The sequence below is a fragment of the Lissotriton helveticus genome, chromosome 4_1, assembly GCF_964261635.1.
Source record: "Lissotriton helveticus chromosome 4_1, aLisHel1.1, whole genome shotgun sequence".
In the NCBI taxonomy this organism is placed as follows: domain Eukaryota; kingdom Metazoa; phylum Chordata; class Amphibia; order Caudata; family Salamandridae; genus Lissotriton; species Lissotriton helveticus.
In genome coordinates, this window is record NC_136063.1 from 1,507,514,951 (window position 1) to 1,507,535,964 (window position 21,014).

A 21,014-nucleotide genomic window follows, 5' to 3' on the forward strand; every position below is an offset into this window, starting at 1 on the left:
ATTTAATTATAGAGGTGGACTATCATCCACCTCAAATATGAATTAGCTTTTCTTACAAACTCTATGGAATTCATAACTGCTAAATAGCAGTAAAGTGCTTATGCCTCCTCTCTAAAATAAGTGCTGTACATTGGAACTTCCTACTTATCCTCTTTAACTGTCCAATTTGTCTATTTTAAATGGCACTTCAAGAGCGCCAATGGCATGGAAAATCTGATTCAACAGTGAAATCAGATAACTTAAGCAGCTTTATAAAAATTTACTTTAGGATGCCTATGCCAGAAATGGTTTAAAATCAATTCTAGAACTCATCACACCTTCTGAAATGGAATATATGTCCTTGGCAGGGAGAGTTAAAGATTCCTGATCAAAGGACAATGGCCTGTCCCTGTGTCCAGTTGGACTAATGGGTGTTAACTGCTGACCATTTAGCAGGTCTCAGCTAACTTTGTGTGGATAGTAATGAATGACAGAATAAAACGCAGTTTTAGTGCTCCCTCTTTTGACTTGGATATTTCAAGGAAGTTTCACCTATTCATTCCAAGGAACCTTCTAGAAAGCAAGGCTCCAGTCACAGTGAGAGGATACATGAGTTTGACCCTGTTAGGTGGTAGGAGAGGTCATATAAAAAAGGAGAGTGTCCTGTCTGGTGGCAGATTTATTTTGCTATCTTAATACATGGGGTTCTGGATATTTTTACAGGAAAGGTGTAAGTGGTGCAGGCAGAGGTGGATGGACTGTGAGAAAAAGTTCATGATTGTGTGGTAGAATTTCACCAGTTACTGGCTAGTGCATAGAATAAGGCTGGCACTTCAACCACCCCTCCTCAGAACATTCTAGGAACTGGGAAGATTCCATATGAAGAAGAGAAAACCGCTGAAAGGATGCTACAGAATTCTGAAAGAATATGACATACACAAGGACTCAAGGATACCAGCTCCTGCTGGCACCAAGGGTCTAGAATTGTTGGTCTCATGGTTTTTTTCTCATTGGACACAAAAAGTAAGACCTTTGAACACCAGAGACCTAGCAGGAAAGAGACCTGGTGCCTAGAAGCATGCCCTCTGCGGCTACAGGACTGACCAGGAGGAACTTTTCCAGAACTCTGAAAAAGTTTCATTGTAGACATTTTTCTATCTACGGGTTAAAAGGGCATGGTGCTGATGCTTGCCAAGGAAGTTCATACCGAAGGCGAGCAAGAAACCTATGTGTGTAGCACTCTGCGCTTTTTCTGTAATGAAATCCAACTCAGAGGTACCTTGCTGAACACTGCCCACCTCTGGCTACCAGCCTTGTCCTGCTGAAGGACTTTAACTTCCGTGAGCAGTGGCAAATCTTTCTCACCATCAAAGCACTCTTAGTGACCACGATCTCCAGGTGTCTCCTGTTCTGGACTTTTGTTGCCAAAACTGGCAGTTCGGTTTAGACTGTTCCCATGGGGCACAGGGTCAAGACTGATTTGCATTTGGCTGGGTCCAAACTGGGGTGGCATAGTGGGCTAAAGAACAATGGCTTTAACCCAGATCTTTTGACTGGGGGAGAATGTGTGCATTGTCAGCATTCCGTCCATCATTTGTTTGCTGTAACACTTTTCGCCCTAAACGGGATGGGTATGCCCAGACGTGGATCCCTTGCTCACTGTGCCATTGGATTCAAGCTAGCCTGGCTGAACTGGCATGTAAGAAAAGGGAAGGTTAGGGCCTGGCAAGTGGGTGCACTTGACAGGTCGACACAGCACTCACAACTGCATGCAGACCCTGCAGTGGAAGGGCAGAGAACCCTTTCAAAGTGCTGCTTGTGCTGGTGGCACAATCAGTGCTGTAGGCCCACTAGCAGTATGGGATTTACAGGCCCTGGGCAAACACAGTGCACTTTATTAGGGACTTAAAGGCAAATCAAATAAGCCAATCATGGAAACTCCAATCCATAAACACAATTTACATAGGAAGCACTTGCATTTTGGCACTGATCAGCAGTGGCAACGTTTCCAAAGCACCAAGACCAGAAAAAACGAAATCCAGCGCACAGCAAAAACACAGGAGGCAGAGGCAAAAAAGACAGGGAAAACGAGGCCTAGGAAGCCAGGTGTAACAATTTCCACTGCCTCTCTCTAATCTAATATGCTGACAATAGCATTTTCTTCGATCAGATAGCAGTTGAACAGCAATGTTGTCTGCTAATTCTTTTTAAGTTCAAGAAAATTTTATTTGATAAGAACAAAAGAAAAACAGGGTGTCAAAACATAGTACATTGGAATGTAAACTTGAAAACTGTGAGAAATAAAACAAACATACAGTCGTAAATAGTATGAGATGAGAAATCTGGGCAATGAAAGAAAATAAAAAGAAAAGAAATGGAAAAAGCATTTAAAACAGTAATCATAATAAGCATGAAAATATCCAAAAGGAACACAGAAATGATACAGTGAAGAAAAATGGAATGCAATGAGCATTTAAGGAGGTTTGGGGACTTCCTGTTGCAAAGGCGGTGGACGAAATACACGATCAGCACAAGTATCCAAGTAAAGCGTGACAGGGAGCCATAAGTCTATACGCTTTGCAGCCATACGGGCCAGAAAAACAAAAGCAGTGTCGAGTCTATGGTTATGACAGACATTAAACCACCACGCCTTAAAGGAAATATTAGAGAAGTCCTTCCAGTTTACCGTTATCTATTGGAATGCAGCAGCCAGGAGCAAATCGATAATCTGAGGCTTTAGTTAAACATTATCCCAGCAAGGGGAAAGGCTGCCTAGGAAAATGTTGGTATGAGAAAAGGGGATACAAGTATGAAAAATCAGATTAATTTGAGCCCAAACCTGTAACCAAAAACTATGAACAGAAGTACATAAGAATAACATGTGAAACAGAGTGGCTTGTGGGGATGAGCAAGACCAGCATGTGTGCGAAGTGTCTGGGAAGCATTTGTGGAGGTCAAAGGGTGTGTAAAGAAGTCTGTTGTAAATAAAAAACAAAGACTGTGTTAAAGTTGCCGCTCTCGAGGATTTACGGAGCTTGGTCCAGACCTTATCCCAAAGTGAAATTGGCCAGGACGTGGAAAGGTCATGTTCCCAGTATTCCTCCACCTTGGACTTGGGTCTAATAGAGTCGGTGTTATGAAGGTATTGGTAAATAGCGGCAGCCTTTGGAGCAGTACGTAAAAAGGAGTGAAGTAAGGAAATGAGAGTCGCAGAAGCAGGAAGAGGACATAACTGAGAGAGCCGATTGTAAGTTGTCAGTGCTGCGTCTCTAAGTAAATGATAGTTGCGAGCAGAGGAGGCAGGTAAGTCATAGAGGGAGCGGAGAGTGGTGAAAGGTAGGAAAGAGGATTGAGAAAAGAGTTGGGAGATCCATATCAGCCCCTTGCAATGCCATGTTTTCCAAAAAAAGGGTTTGTTACGGATAAGTAGAGCATTCTTATGCCAGATGGTGGAGGAAAGGAAATCAGCAATGGTGGTGGGGAGGGAATGAGAAGAAGATAGGAGCAATTTAGTAGTAAATTTGTGAATGGGAGTGGAAATGGAAGAGGGTTTACGAGAGAAAGAAAGAAATTCAGCGAAGGAAAAAGGAGAAAGGAGAAGACGCTCAAATTTGTCCCATAAAGGACAAGGAGTGCTAGGGTCTTGCAACCAGAAGGAGGCTTCTCGTAATTGAAACGCTTTATGGTAAGCAGGGAAATCTGGGAAATTGACTTCACCTTCCGTCTTAGGACGAATCAGTCGAGCTAGAGACATCCGAGGCCTCTTTTTATTCCAAAGGAAGGACATTAGAACGGAGTTAATTTTTTAAAAAAATTTGGATGGAACGGAGACTGGAATATTAGAAAGAGTATATAGAACTATGGGAGATAACATCATTTTGATAGTGTCAAGGCGGCCCCACCAGGACAAGTAAAGAGGATGCCATTTGGATGTTAGATCCACTCATTTTTGGATGCATTTGGATATACAAAGGGAGACAGTATCTGGGATGGTAGGAGTAATATGTAATCCAAGGTATTTATTATGGGAGGACTTCCATGTAAAATTAGATGCGGCGAAATCAGGCTTAAATGTGAATTTTGTCAGGGGCAGGATCTCACATTTATCGTTGTTAAGTTTATAACCAGATATTTGAGAATAGTCCTGTACTTCAGCAAGGAAGGCGGGAATCGAATTAGTGGGATTAGAGATAAAAAGGAGGATGTCATCCGCATATGCGGCTAGCTTGATGTGGGAGCCTGATATCTGGAAGCCCTGAATGGTGGGATTTTGACGAAGTTTAGAAAGAAAGGGCTCTAAGGCCAAGTTAAAGAGAAAGGGAGATAATGGGCACCCTTGACGAACACCTCTTTGCAAATCGAAGAAAGGGGATATTTGACCATTGGCACAAACAGCTGCACGTGGGTTGGAGTAAAGTAAGGAAATCAGAGAAATAAAATTAGGACCAAAACCAAACCAACGAAGGGTGTGAAATAGATAAGTCCATTCAACTCTATCAAACGCCTTCTCAGCATCAAGGGCAATAGCCGCAAGGGACATTAAATAACAGTCTAGTGTTGTCAGATAAGAAGCGACTCTTGACAAAGCCCGATTGTTCCTCACCCAGAAGATCCAGGAGAAGAAGATCAAGACGTGCTGCTAGAGACTTCGCAAATATTTTGTAATCGATGTTAACCAAGGAAATTGGTCTGTAATTTTTACAATGCTGAGGATCCTTCCCCTCCTTGGGTATGAGGCAAATATGAGCGTCCGAGAAAGAACCGGAGGAGGAACCCAAGGGGAGGAAAGAACCAATGAGGGAATGGAGTTTTGGAATGAGAAGTTTTGAAAAGTGAAGAAAGAACTCAACAGTAAAGCCATCTGGCCCAGGAGCCTTATTTTTTTGGAGAGTCTGAAGCGCCGTGAGCAGCTCTTGTTGGGAAATGCTAAGCTCTAAATGAGAACGGTCAAGCGGGAAGTGAGCTGGTTTTTGAATATTGGAGAAAAAGCGGTCTAGGGATTGAGAGGAGGGGTGAGTTTCAGAGGAGTATAACGTTTTGTAGAAGGCAGAAAGTTCAGCAAGAATGTCTGTATCCGTATGTTTGAGAACAGAGTGAGTGTCGTAGATTGATTCAATATTCAACTTGTTGTGCTTTACCTTCAGATAATTAGCTAGAACTTTCCCAGCCTTATTTTTGCCCCCATAAAACTTGGCACTTGATTTCAATAGATATAAAGACGCATCATCCGTAGATTTTTTGTTAAATTTCATTTTAGCATTAATCAAGGCTGTTAAACTTTCCTGTGAACGGGAAGTGAAATAAGAATGCTCCAATTTCTTACTATTGAGAAGGATAGCCGCTGTAAAGCTGCGAGCAGACCTCCGTTTTTTTGCCACAAAGCCAATTATGAAGTCCCTTGCCGCAGCCTTAAAGGCGTCCCAAATAGTGTGCTGGGAAATGGAGGGAGTATCATTAAGTAAAAAAAATTCATCTGAAAAGTCAGTGAAGGATGCGGTGAACTTGGGATCTAAAAGAAGGGAGTTATTAAAGCGCCATCGCTTGGGTCCAACTGATTTGGGCAGGATGTCGAGTTGAACCAAAGTGAGGGCATGGTCTGAGAGTAAAATCGGACCAATCTCAGCATGAGTAAGGGTTTGGGCAATGTTGTCAGTAACAAAAATGTAATCAATCCGGGATTGGGAATGGTGACAAGGAGAGTAAAAAGTGAATTCCTGCAACTCTGGGTTACACAAACGCCATGCATCAGTGAGTTTGTGTTGGGAGATAGCTTGAGAAAAGGATTTATGCGACTTATTAGGAATAAAGTGAGCCTTGGAATTTCTGTCCAAAAAGGGATCTAGGGGCTGATTACAGTCCCCTGCTAAGATAAAGTTATCGTCAATAAATCTGGTAATGTGACGGGAAAATGTATACCAAAAAGTAGGATCACCAGCAGTGGGGGCATATACATTTAGAACGGAAATTGGAACATTCTTAATAGAGAGCTTAGCATAGGTCCAGCGACCATCATCGTCTGATTCCTGAGCGAGCAAAGAGTGAGAAAGAGCTTTATGACAGAGAATGGCTACTCCATTACGCTTACCATCCCCTGGAGAATAGTAAACATTTCCCACCCAACTTCTCTTTAATTTAACAGATTCTTCAGCAGACAAATGTGTTTCTTGTAAAAAAGCAATATCTACATTTAAAGTGCAAGGTGCGACAAAATCCTCTGTCGTTTGATAGGAGAATTAATGCCCTTAACATTCCATGTAATTATTTTCAATGACATTTCACAAAAGTAAAAAAGAAAACGGCAATAAGAGAGAAGAGGATAAAAGAAGAACCCAGAGGAGAAAGGAGAGCAAAAAGGATAAGAGAGTCAAGAAGAGGTGACACAATATGAGATTGAAAGAGCAAATAAGGAAGAGAAAGAAAGAGTAAAAAAGTGGTAATGAAAATCAATTGAAGAAGGAAGCAAAATAGAGGAATGTAAGTGAGAAAGAAAAAGATATGAAAAAAGTTGCAAAACAAGAATTGTCGAGAAGCAGAAGAGGAAGACACCTGTGAGACAAGGAGAACTAGTAAGGAGAATAGAAAGAAAGAGAAAAAAGAGGTAACGAACAACAGGGAAAGAGGGGAGAACATACTTACGGAGAAAAGAACTGGGGAAGGACAATCACTGGGGAGAGGAGACGGGAAGAAAGGACTGAGGGGGGAGCACCAACTAGAGGAGGCAGAACATCCAACGTAAGCGAACCACCAAATTGAGGGGGAAACACACTATAAGGTGTGAAACCTGCGGGAGAGAAAAAAGAACAAAAAACTTGAAAAGAAGAAGACATGATGAAGGCGAGTAATAAAAACGAAATGCCAGACAATAGTAAACAACATATAACTATATTACAGAGACATAAGGGAACAAATGAGATTCAAGGAGAATCATATAGGAGGAAATGTGCTGGGCAACTCGGTAGAGGCGAACAAGAAAACAACCAGCATCAAATATGTAGACTAACTAAGGGAGCAGAACAGCAACACATGAAAGTCATGGAGGAAAAGCTGATGAGTTATTGGATAAATCCATATCAGACGCCTGTGCAGAGTTCAGGAAACTCCGGAGACGAACAGGGTCCTCGTAGGTCGTCGTTTTGTTGTTGTGAGTGACTCTGAACAGGCAAGGATGGAAAAGACCATATCTGGCGCCAATAGATCGGAGCTCTGGTCGCATATCCAAGAAGGCTTTACGGCGGCTGGCTGTGGCTCTGGCGTAATCCTGCGCAAAAAAGAGAGTAGAGCCTGACCATGTAAGGTGAGGGGAGGCACGGGCCGCTGAGAGGACTTTGAGAAGGTCAGTGTATTCTAAGAAATACATGATGACACCTCTGGGTCGTGAAAAAGTAGAGGAAGTTGAGGAGATGCGGCCAAGCCTATGTGCCCGTTGGATGTTGAGCGTGGTGCCTTCGGGCAAGTGAAGAAGCTTGGGTAAGAATGATTTAAAGAAAGCAATGGGGTTATTACCCTCACAATTTTCCGCCAGGCCATAAAGTCGAAGGTTGTTGCGTCTATTTCGATTCTCCAACTCCTCAACCTGTTTCTGGAGAGATGAGATCTGCGACTGCATGTGTGTCACTTTGGAGGATGACTCTTGAAGAGAAGATATAGAGCGCTCCACTGTAGTTACTCTTGCATCCATCTGTGACCAATTGTCATTCAGAACTTGCAACTTGGAATTAGTTTCCTCCATGAAAGGTCGAAGAGCACGTATCTCCTCCAGCAACAGCTCCATAGATACAGCCGAAGTGGAACCAGTCGGTGATGGAGGATCCTTTTTAGGGCGCTTCGACGTGACTTTCCCTGCAGGTTGAACAGAGCGCTCCGCGTTGGACTGCGACATTTGAGCAGCAAGCGCCTGAGAAGCCTCGAGATGCGCCAATGCAGAAAAGACTCTTGAGTTTTTGATGAAAACACGTCGTGGAGATTTGGGAATATGAGTGGTTGCTCTTCTCTCCATACAATAATAGTCGCCTCCAGAGAGAAAACAAGAGAAAAACTAACTCCAGCAGTATCTCTTGCGTGCCTGCAGGAACTAATACATGCGTGTTGGAACACCTCAAGGAGCAGAGGTACACAAGCTCCAAGAAAGGAAGAGGAAAAATAGAGTCTAAAGAGGGTTCCCTCTTCACCACTTAGGAACGCCAAAGAGTCATAGATAGGAACAAAACAGCATCCATGTACTTATGTGAGGGAGCCCTTACGCTGAAGAGCAAAGCAAAAAATATTCATGCCAATGGGATTCAATAGGATAGCTTATTATAGAGTAGAAAAAGTCCATGAGAAGAAGCACATCATCATAATGGAGAGGAGCAGCCTGAGGTGAATGCGCTGGCTAGAAAACACATAGATGGCGTGAGGAGCTACCAAAAAGAAATTAAGTCCGAATGTGGAAGAGTGCAGGGAATTATAGTGCGCTTGGTGAAGAGCAGACTCAAAGGACGTGCACAGGTAGTCTGCGTGAGGAAATAGTTCCATTAATACAAAATGGCCGCCAGATGCGTAAAATCGCGAGTAAAACTCGCACAAGTCAGCGCAGACAGAGTAAAGGCGGTAGCAGGCTGAAAATGAGGAAATTAGCTCACCATGAGCAGTTGCTGGTATCAGGAGCGCTGTGTCAGGGAAGAATTTCTATGACAAGGGGCGCCGTTAATCGCGCGAAGAGAAAACAAAATGGCGGTCGCGGCTGTCAGAGAGCCGTGACCGACGAAGAACTTGCCGAAATGTCCATAGCGAGGTCCGAAAACCGCTGCAACTAGGAGCGCACCATTCTCCCTATGCTCCGATGTCGAATATTGCTTTTGGCAGGCGAAAGTAATGGCTGAAGAAAGCGAAATCCCCTGCCGACGCGGAGCGCTCACATCGGAGCCGCCGTCCTCGTCGGGCGCCAAGCCACGCCCCTCTTGTCTGCTAATTCTTGAAGTTTATTGTATAGTACATAAGCTTACCATCAATAAAATTAAAAAAATAAGATATTGATGTTTGGCAGGACAATAGTGATGAAAGGCCACTGCTTTTAAGAGAAAATCAAGTCACTCAGAAATACTGCATATAGATATCTTTGTAACTGGTTGGAGAAAATAAAGAGGTACATTTTGATTGAGTCACATTACAATCTAAGGGCCTGATTTACAGTTTGGATGACGTGCATTCCTTTAAAAACATTACTGATATTCTGTCGGCTTGATTGCACACAAATTAGGATATAAAACACTTGTAATAAGCTGGACAGGGAGTGCTGTCACATTTGTCATGGAGCACACCAGCTAAACTCTAAATTAGCCTTGAGCCTCAAACCCATCTTTCTGGCGTCAAAGCAGGTAATTTACGGGTCTTTCCCTAGGCCGTTTATAGATACCTGCATTACAGTTTGGTGTTGAAGCCTTTCATGGCAAATTCTTCCGTTTTGCAAATATCTCGCAGTGCTGAATGTATCGAATTCCGCTCTGGTTTTCATAAGAAACAGCACAGGAATAGGTCCTATTAGCAAGAACATTTTATAAATAGACCTGAAACCATCAATCCATCTTATTCACAAAGGGTCTTATTATGATGTTGGGTGGATTGCCAATGACACACAGTCAATGGAGGTCCATCCAGTATCTGAGGAAGTGGTCTGACTGCCGGATTAGGATAACAATATCAAAGACGTGGGGAAACCCAATAAACCCTTGTAGGCTCGGGCAGTCAATTGTCAAAGTAAAAGGTAGCTACAAGGGAATTCATTCAGTACTTTTCGGTTAATATATAACATCTTTTTGGTTCATTAAAGAATTGAACCCTGTGTATCCATAGGATTACTTAGGCTACTAGTCAAAATATTTCTTTACGGAGCGAACAACATTTAAATGTAGAAGAGAAGAAGAGACACACAGCAGTAAAGGTTATAATATAAATCAATTGTATTGGCATAAATCACAATATAAATTGATGGGGACAAGTAGTAGAACAAAACTCATAAAAGGTCATGAAAAGCGATGTGTTAACATCCTATCGACAGTCCATCACATTGACATCAGCTCCATAAAATGATAAGGAAAAACAGAATCATAAATGAAACTTGGTATCCTTCTTTGTACAAAATGGCTGTGGAGTTGATGCTTTATGTCGACGTTTCGGTCTTGTAAGCTGACGTCTGTAAGACCATCATCAGGACTAAATTTTCATCAGATAAAAACCCCCTAAGCAGAAAACAATTTATATACAATGAGTTGATGTAGTAATACAAGAAAAATTAACATCAACATGCTATTTACAAATTTATCATAACCTAACACTGCTGCTGTGTGAATCACATCCTATTGATGGGATTCTAATCAAATTAGTGCTATATTTGGTCAAATTCTCTATTTAAATTAACATCAAGACCATGATTCACTTGTGATGCAATAAAATTCTGGGTTAACACAAGTCATCTAAAGTGTTTCAAGGGAAGGGGCCAAAATTTCCTTAACCTTTAGAAAAAGAAACGTATAAGACAGACAGAGCTTAGAAACTCGCAAATTAAATAATTACTCATAAAACAGACAAATCAATTAACCTTCTGTGAGAGTTATGCCAGTAGAAAAGAAAAAAGATGCACGGAAGGCAATTTTCTCATGCACTTTTAACCCGGGTCAGAAATATTTCAATCTCATAATGACCTTTCATCGTAAACATGCTAGCCTGTTTATGTTCATTCACACTACTGGACAGTAGGACCAGTTGACTGAAACGGAATGGGATTAAAAATGCTGCATTTCTTCAGCCCAGGCAAAAGCATTGGTATGGTATTTGAAGGAGGGCTCTGAAACCAATATTTAATCTTTGGACACTGGGTAGCACATAGAATGTGTCACAGCATGTTTAGACAGTAATTACCCTAAATAGTTAGGCATTAAATAAAATGTATGGACATTACATACTGCATAAATTGCACTGATTTTGTACTTAAATGAGCTTCATGGTCACTCGACAGCATGTGAGATATAAAATGATTTTTACAATTTTAGATCTAATCTTTTGCTCCCCTGTGTGACTAATGCAGTTTTAATTTATGTAATGAAGGCACCATATAGTTGCTTGGCTTGATTTAATTGTGATTACTTTTGTAATGATTTTAATTAATCATACAACTAACTATAGCATTAATTTCCACATCCTTTGACTTAGGTCCTGATTACGAGTTTAGGGAATGGGACACTCCGTCAAAACTGGGACGAATATCCAGTCCACCATATTACAAGTTCCATGGGATTAAATGGAATTGTAATTTGACGGACCGGATATATGCCACTTTTGTGATGGAGTAACCCTGGCAACCAACTCGTAATCAGGCCCTTAGACTCTCCCAGACCATGCACTGCCCTTTCTCAATCCAAGGCTTCTCAACCATAATCCGGCTATTCTTCTCAAGGCAATTTTGTTGTGTCTGCCTCCTACCCTGTGTCTGAATGTGGATCCTTAATTTCAAAGAAGGATAACCATATTTATTGAGTACACATAATATGGGTAGGTCACAACACACTCTTAAGTAAATATCTGCTCAACCCCTGGTGACAAAGGCACTGATTATTCATTTACGCTTCCTCATTGGGTCCTTCATCGCACAAATATGGTATATTTGGATGGGTCTAGCCTGCTGCATGTAGCTGTTAATATTGTAGCTACGAGGTGAAAATACAATTATCTAGGATGTAAACCCATGTCTTGCTTTCTACGTTTATGCTGATAAGGTTAACAGAAAAGGTGAAACTTGGATTGTAGCTGGTGGACATTGGGAGTTATTTATTGCTCCTGCATAGCTGATCGACATTCTTTGGCCATAAACTAGGAGTACATGTAAGTTGCCCTATCCACAATACATAAATTTGTAGTAATTCAGGGTTTGTAGATTTTGCAAACAGAATATGCACACACTCATGCACGCTTACATATGTTTCTTTCTCAGGTACCCAATATTTTGTCCTCATTGGGTGAATGCGAGCCAGCTTTTAAGTCACACATTCTTCTAGAGTCATGGTGAGTAAGTGCACCCAATTTCATCACCAGGTGCCTCTGCATACGAGAGTTCCTATAAAAACCTAAGAACTGTTTACTCCAGCAGGATGTTTTGGACTGGAAAGGGGCTCTTCCCCACCATCCTCATACCTGCCAACTTGAAATCCAATCTCACTGTGTGAGGAGGGGGCGGGGGCCTTGAAAGGGGCTTAGCCTCCTGCCGTGAAGTACCTGAAATGAAATGAAATGAAATGAAAAAGAAGCTTAATAAAGCGCACTGCGGCCAAGCGGCTTCCTGGCGCTGGGGAAAGGACCAGACTCAGAGAGGGGAGCAGAGGGAACTAGCCGGGGAAAGCCTGAGAAAACAGGAATGTTTTTAAGGCTTTACGGAAGTGGATGTAAGTGGGGATGGAACGAATGAAAAGAGGAAGACTGTTCCAGAACCGAGGGGCCAAAACCGAGAAACGGGAACCCCCCGTTCTCGATTTGCGGAAGCGGGGGACGTGCAAAAGGGACAGAGAGGAGGAGCGGAGAGTGCGGCCAGGGGCGTAAGGAGTGATGAGAGAGCTGATGAAGAGGGGAGCTGAGTGGGTGTGCGCCCGAAATGCCAGGCAAGCCAATTTGAAGAAAGATCTGAGGTGCACTGGGAGCCAATGGAGGGACTTGAGTGCAGGGGTAATGTGGGAAGATTTGGGGAGAATAAGGCTGGCTGCCTGGTTTTGGATGGCCTGAAGACGGCGGGTTTCGTAAGCAGGTATGCCCACGTACAGGCCATTCCCATAGTCAAGGCGGGAGGTAATAAGAGCCTTGACTATGGATTTGAGGGCGTCCGCAGAAAAATATCGAGAGATCTTCCGAATGAGACGAAGAGATAGAAAGCAAGAAGATACAACGGAACTAACTTGGGCATGCAGGGTTAGGTCATGACTGACCTTGATGCCCAAGGAACGGAGGAGACAGGTGAGGGGGGGACCGAAGGAAGGGGGCCAGTGAACCGTTGACCAAGGATTTAAGGGACCACCCGTGAGGACAAGCTCCGTCTTGTCCGGATTGAGCTTCAAATGGTTGGTGCTCATCCATTCAGATATAAAGACTAAGATAGAGCAGAACTTAGGAAGAGAGTCAGAGGGGGAGGAAAGATCAAAGACGAGCTGGAGGTCATCCGCGTAGTTATACACAGAGACCCCAGCTCGCGAAGAGAGATGATAAGGGGGTAAATATAAAGATTGAAAAGAAGAGGGGAAAGGGAGGAACCTTGGGGGACCCCACAGGAAACCAATCGGGGGGGAGCGGAGTAACCCGAGAAGAGACACTTTTGCCCTCACCCCACCCCTAAGCCCCTCCTCAAAAAACAAAAAAAAGCTTGCTAAACTTGGTGCCGATGTCCTGGGGTGTTTTCACACCCCTTAATGGATGGCGACAGTTCAAAGCCTCAGAAAATAAGTTGGAAATCCATTATTTACAATGTTTTGCAGCTTGTTTTCCCTGCCACTGTGTAATATCAGCTCTTCACCGGGTGACCGCGTGAAGTGAGCCGATATTGTGTGTCACACAGTGGGTTCGAAGTTGGCAGGTCTGCATCCCTTAAGAATTTTCTGATAGAATATCAAAGCCAAAAGTATCATGTGGACAGACTATTTTATCAAAAATATTGCAGGCCAAAATATCGAGAATTAAGTGCAAATGAGTAAGTATATATTTACTATTATTAACTCCACATCTACGTAACGTGAAGAAAAATGTAGTGTCAAGATACATATATGTGCAGTTAAGTATAGTAAAACTTTACTTACCCTTACTGTCATGATATTTTTGTCCTTGAAATTCTTGACACAATATCATGTTGAAACAATATTTTTAACTCAACATTTTGTCCAAACACCACATTAAAGATCTCTGCACCTTAGCTTTTTTGATGAGTTAGTCAAGCAATGTTAATAAAATTAAACTCATAAACACAAATCCTTAACATTTCCAATGCAATTTACGAAAATCATGAACACTGTAAGAAACAAACATGATTAAAACCAGAAGAGGGGAACCAAAGATATGAATTAAAAAAATTTTTTTAAGGCAAAATGCAGCAAGAAATAACAACCTGCCATTTGAAAATTAATGTTCATTGTAGATTGGGACACAGGTACGATTTCAGGCAGACTGCAAAGGAGTGGGAGTCAGGTAAGCCTAAAGGGTCACACATATTAAAGTTTTACCTTGGGAAATTTATTTTTTTCTGGCTCTCAACTTACTCCAGCAGGGCAAGGCAGAATCATGAATCTGGTTAGGTCCCTTAAAGTTGTGTCTTAACTCATTATGCTCCACTAAACCCTTCATTTTTGGTGCCAACTGCTCTTGGCAGAAGAAATCAGAATTCTGTAGCTGCTAAGATCACTTTCCTGTTCCTTTTTTTAATACCTTACCACAGTCCCAAGTTTTATTTTCAAACTTAGGGCCAGAATCAATTCTATGCTACTGTTGCGAATGTACATCATGGAGATGGAAATTGAATGCTTTTAGCTACAGATGTTAAAGCTGTGTAATTACGACTGTGCTCTTGGAATGTTCATGGCCTGATCCACCTACTGTCTGACCCCGATACAATATTATTTTTAAATTCTTTCACAATTGTATTATTTCAAGAAACATGAAGAGAATAAACAACCCCTCTACTTGTGTTCAATGAGTATAGTCTCCCGGCAGTGTGCACTAATAAATTAGGCCGTGTGGGCTTTCGTGCTACATAGCGGCCGACCTAAATTTAGTAGTAGAAGTGGTGGATTTCGATCTGGACTGGCTACAATGTTTTGTGTTACAAATTACCGAATTTAGTCCAATTATCCAGAATGTATATCTAAGTGCCAGGAACAATTAAATTACGCAGCTGTATGTCTTGCGAGATATCTTAAATACATTACCAACTCAGCACCCTGAAGCCGGCTTTATAGTCTCTGGTGATTTAAATTTTTTACTTGATTCCATTTTATTCGGTAAATGCCAAGACTAATGGAACTGCAAAAGAGTGTTGTGATATAATGTTCCAGGCTGGGTTTTGTTTGTTAAAAGAAAAATCTAGGCTCATTCCATTGTTTAAAAATTCAAAACAAGGATCATTTATCAACTATATGTTTTTTTCAGATAACTTGAGGACAAAAGTGTCTGAATATACAGTAATACCTCGACTCGAAAGTAATCATAATAATCAGATAGTAACATTAAGTTCCTTAGTGAAGTGCAAGTCTAGATCTAACGAGCTTCCCAACATGGACTGCTCCTCAAATAACCTGAAGAGATTAGTCTGGCATATGGATAAAGAAAAGGAAATAACACGAGCTGCTAAAATATTAATTAACAAAGGTGATCAGTAAGAGCTGGGGGGGGTCAATATGATCAACAAATGGAGCTTGATAACAACTTCCCTGGTGGGGAAATTTGAAGTTCAGCAGCATACGAAACCAGATAATCTATTAATATCTTTCGAACTCATGGTTCACTTCTAAGCTATTTAAGTTAAAATAAATCTCTTAATAGAGCTGTTAGGGGGGCTTATACTCACAAATTCCATTAATCCTCCTCTATCTATAAAGATAACAAGAAGGTACTTAGAAAAGTTTATAAACAAGAAGTTTAGAAGGTTAAATCTAATTATCAAACAGGGCTTTGGAACAGCTTAAAATCTGCCTCCAAACAAAACAACGCAAAAAGGTTTTGGGCAGTAATTAACAAGCTTGAAAGGGTAGGCAGTTGGGCATTTTGTGAAAATATACCGGGAGCTGACTGGGTAACATTGATTTCTAATCTGTATTGCACAGTGTATCAAGGGTTTAATCAAACGGATATGTGCGTTGGTTATGGGTTAAACAGTACATCAACTATCGATATGGAGAGTGGCATGTGCCAGGGGATGAATAACTCTGTGAAACTTAGTGATTCCAGTTTTGATTTGAGTATTAATTTAGAATGTGTAAGTTGTAAACAAATATTAAATCGACTGAGTGGTCTTCGCACAAATGGTGCTCCCTGTCCTAATGGGTTGCCTAATGCCTTGTTCCATGCCAATACTGACAAGTGGGCTGGAATTTTACACAAATTGTTCAATGAAGTATTGACATTGGAAATTGGGCCAGCATCATGGCAAGGTAGCATACTGCAGCCGATTTATAAAAGTGGTCCGGTTGAGAATCCCGATAACTACTGATTAATTTTGTTAACTGATGTTGATGCTAAAGTTTTTGCCTCAAGTCTGTTGAGAGAATTGTAAAAATGGGCTACCCGGGAAAGCATCATTCCGCCTAACCAAACTGGTTTTCAGAAGGGCCAATCTACCACTACCAACCTGTTGGCACTTACTTTACTTGCGGAGCGGGCTATCTTAAAAAAACCAAATCTATATATTGCTTTTATGGATCTTTAACTTATTTTTTATCAGATCTTCTTCAGAATTTGGACTCTGTTAATGCCCACGCCCCAAGGTTGGGAGAGGTGCAAATTAGCTACCTCCAATATGTTGATGACACTATCCTCTGAGCCACACCCCTATTGGCCCACAACGACTCATAAATGCTTTTGATGATTACAGACAAATAAATGGCGTTGAACTGAATGCTAAAAAAACCTAAAACCATGAAAATTGCGCCTACAAAACAGAAATTTTATATATGGAGGGACATAGCAGGGCCAGTTGAAGTTGTTAAAACATATAGGGGCTTACTTACAAGCCCCTTGTGACACGTATGCGTCATCTTTAACATGAGAAAAGTGATGCAAAAGTGGTGCAAGGGGCTTGTAAATTTGCCCCTTAGATATTTAGGGGTGGTGTACAATAACAGAGTCTTCTTTAAATACCATTTTAAATACCTAAGGGCAAAATCTGTGATTTTAATAAATGCTTTTGAAGTTTGGAAAAATCGTTGAATTGTCAATCTTAGTAGGCCAAGCTGAAATAAGATTACAGTTTGGTCATCAAAGACAGTGCTTGGTGTCAGAAGGAGCTTTTTTGAAATGTTTGTATTATATGTTATAGTTACTTTAGGGCTCGAGTTACAGGCGCTCCCCCTCCCTGAGCCTCAACTATACTGGCCCTCCTCCCCAAGCCTTGAAAGGACTAATTCACACCATCCATCTAGGACATCTGTATTGTTGTGTCTCAGAGAGCCCACCCCTGGGACTCTGCTCCATGCATGCAAGAGTATGGACATGGAAAACAAATTGTGCACCAACCCAGCAGGAGTTGTAAAAATGCTCCCGCCAGCTGGGGATGCTAACTTTTTTCCTGCCTGTACTCTTGAGGGCAGGAAACCTGAGATTGCTCCAGCCTGGTGGTAGATGAGGGCAACACATGCTCTTGCCGGGTGGTAGCTTGTCAGTTCCCACTGCACCAAGGATGGGTACATGTAGGAGTCGGTGGCGAAATGAGGGCCCTACATAGTAAAGGAGGGACAACCTTGCAGCACAAGCCTTTGTGAATGACCTGCAACGCTTCCGCTGGTTGGCAGTGTGTTGCACACTCTGCTATGTGGGTTATACATTTTTCCTGCACTTAGTGTGCTTAAATTGCAGACGAGTGGCAATTTAAGGAGTGTGGCCCAAAGTGTTACTATAAATATTCGAAGGGGATCACATTTACCATTCTGATTATTGTGTTTTTAATTTCTAGAGGAAAAGGAAATCATCAACGGTGTGTCTTTAGAATATATAATATTTAATTCGTTTATGTTTTAAAAGAAAATACTGTTCATACTAATCGTTGACGTATTCTAACACCACCTTTTGCGAACATTAAAAATGCATAATTAACATATGTTTTGGGCAGCGAGAATCAAGAGGGAACAAAATGGTATGGGCAGTTCTTTTCAACGCAAATCTATGCCTACAAAGAAGGGTTTGCTTCAAATATATACTGAGCATGTTATTCCTTTTCCTTATACAACCGATGCATCTCTTGCATTTTGACTTTTGATATAGCCATACCATTTTATTTAATTTGCATGGCAGCTTTTTACAGCTTGGAGAAGTTTATTAGAAATAAACAAGGTGCAACAAGATAATACAGTTAAACAATGATGAAAAAATACAGTTGAGGGGAAGGAAGAGGAAGGGGAGACATACAATTAGAGTAATTTGCCAAGAATATACTAGGTCCAAAATAAATCTAATCTGATAGCAATATGAGATAAAAAAATAAGCATCTGAATGTTTGAAAAAGTGCAGGGCAGCTTTTTAATGAAAATATATGTGTAACAACATGAGTTCACATTTATCAGAATTGGGCAGGGTGCTGTTGTGTATCGAATAATTTTTTTCTCCAGTTTTTATAAAGGGCGACCTCGACCTAAAAGCACTGGAGTGCTTTACTTGAGCACCAGTTACATTACACAATGTGACATTAATTTTCTTAGGCACGGGGAGATCAGGGTCGGACTGGTCTATAGGGCAATCAGGCAGTGCCAGAAGGGCTAGTCTGACAGGGCAGTGTGAGGGCCTGTTTTATGGTCTGCTGGGCCAGTTTTACAGATTTCATGGAATTAAAACAAACAGTGCCTGCCGCAGCAGCAAGCTCAAATGCATTCATTTTTCCATAACACGCAAAACATTTTTAAAGTTCAAAACTGCGCCGATTTGTAATCATGAGCCACTTTTTAGCTACCTATGCCACGAATGGGGGCCACTTTTATATTGGTGCCCAGGCCTATTTTCTTTCTCAGTCCTGCACTAGTGGAAATTAACCCCCAGATTGATCAAAGTCATGTTTTGCGAGTCCTTAATAGCGAATTTTAAGGATTCGCTATTAAAGACTCGCAAAACGGGATGCATGTAGGAATCGCAATATTTATTGCGATTTCTACTGATTCCTTATTTGCGATTCGCTAATTGCGAATCGCAAATAAGGAATGGCTTTCCCATTCATTCCTATGGGCCTAAAGGCCCATAGGAATGAATGGGGAGTCATTCCTTATTTGCGATTAGCAATTAGCGAATCGCAAATAAGGAAGCAATTTCAAGGGTGCCACGGTGTCCAAAGGTGCATATTTCTAAGTTTTCGCTATTTACCACGTAGTTAGACTTCGCGGTAAATAGCGGCCCCAGATTACCAATTCGCAATCTTGGGATAGTTCATGCATTGCATTTAAGGAATCGCAAATTGCGATTCCTTAAATGCAATCGCAATTTGAGAACTCGCAATTATTTGCGAATTCTTAAATTGCGAGTGCATGAACCCTTGATGCATCTCAAACGCCATTTTTGCGGGCGCCAACCCGCCGAATTTTGCGATTTGCACCGTTTGTGCTCGCAAAAATGCTTGATGCATCTACCGGTAAGTGGTTTACTGTGTTGACCAGAGTCACAGAGAGGACACCGAGACCCCAACTGGTTCCCCAATTCTAAACTCGGCAGTCACATCATCGCCCCATGGGCATGATGCCAGGGTGCCTTGAGCCCTCGTGCAATCAGGGAAAATAACCCACTTGCCTGCTGCTGGTGTAGTACAACACACCAATCCTCAGGGTCAAGAGTATGGGACCCGCGCAAATAGAAGCTACGCTTGTTTACATATCGCCCCGACATGCGAAAATGAACTATTATTTAAAAGAAGTGTTTTGAGTGGTTTGACTCTCCTTAAACAATTCCATACATAAATAAGTTATGTGTAAAAAGGGACTTTCCAAACAGTAGGAAAGGTTAGAGTTAAATCCAGACTTCCAAGGAAAGCATATTTGGTGCGCATAAAATTGTTATGCAACGTGACGAGATGGGGGTAGGCAGACCTCCAGGGAACAATCAGCCTCAGCGCGCTGAATGCCCGGCCATGCAAAAAACACATCCATACAAGAAACTGGCCCAAAGGAATTGCAGCTGCAGAGAAAAATAAAATGCCAAGCACGGCATGGTTGAGTCTAAGATCGAGTTAGAAGGCAGAAACATTTTAGAAATTAAATCGCAGAGACAGGAAAGGCCACTACAACAAATCTCTTCAATGCCATTGTATGTGTCTGCTGTGAACTTACGCCAAACTGTTAGGGTTTTCTGAAATGTTGATTTAGAGGACAAAATACCAATGAAAGCTGCTACATCTAGGAGCAGTTTCATTATTTTTAGTGTAAGGCTGTTTAGCAATTTGTTCTGTGTTGTACAAGGGGGCAAAGTAGTGCACAAATATATTTATTAACAAACGTTGGTAATAGTAATAGGTCTGGCTTAGGAATGAACGTGCCCTTTGTGCCACTGATGATATTAAGCACTCAATGCGTCATCATGCATGCCCTCTGTCGCTCAACATTACATTCATGCATGTTTTATCCATCTACTGACTCATTCATTCACCCTCTGCCGAAACCAAAAAAAACAAACTCAACAAATTAAGCCAGAAAAGTAAAAAAAAAAAAAAAAAAGAAAGAAACATGCTGCCATTTAAACACAGGGGACGTATGATTGCAAAAACAAAACTAAATATAGGGTGTCCGTCTTGCAAAAGGATTATAGTGCAAAAGTATTATGGTGTAACATTTTTTTAAAGTTCAAGCATGGCCACCACATATAAAACCAATGTGTTGGCCTAGCTGAATGGTAAAACAATAATACATTATGGACAACAGCACTCCATAAAGGTGTTGGACTCCTGGTTCTGAACAAGTGGCCACCTGGCATGCTGCGCACTGCAGATCAAATGACCAGCAAGTAAGAAACCTGTTAGGACGTCTGGAGGGCAATACAATCCTCTAAAGAAACATCACAATAAAAACAGTAGAAGCAAAGAAATGAAAGGGAAACTATAAAAGGAGAAAAATAAAATTAAAAGACTGGCCAAAAAGCCCTGACACTGAAGCACACTCATTTTAAGGTGGACGTACCCAAGCAATCAGAAAATGCAGTCATTCTCAAGAGACAAGAGAGCCAATGACTGATGTGAACAGAACCATTACCACTTACAGTTAGCTGTCATAGATGGTAGCAAAGTGTAAATCACCGTCACACAGACCAGTGACAGAACAGAGCTGACTCAAAGGCCCTCAATGTGTCTGTAT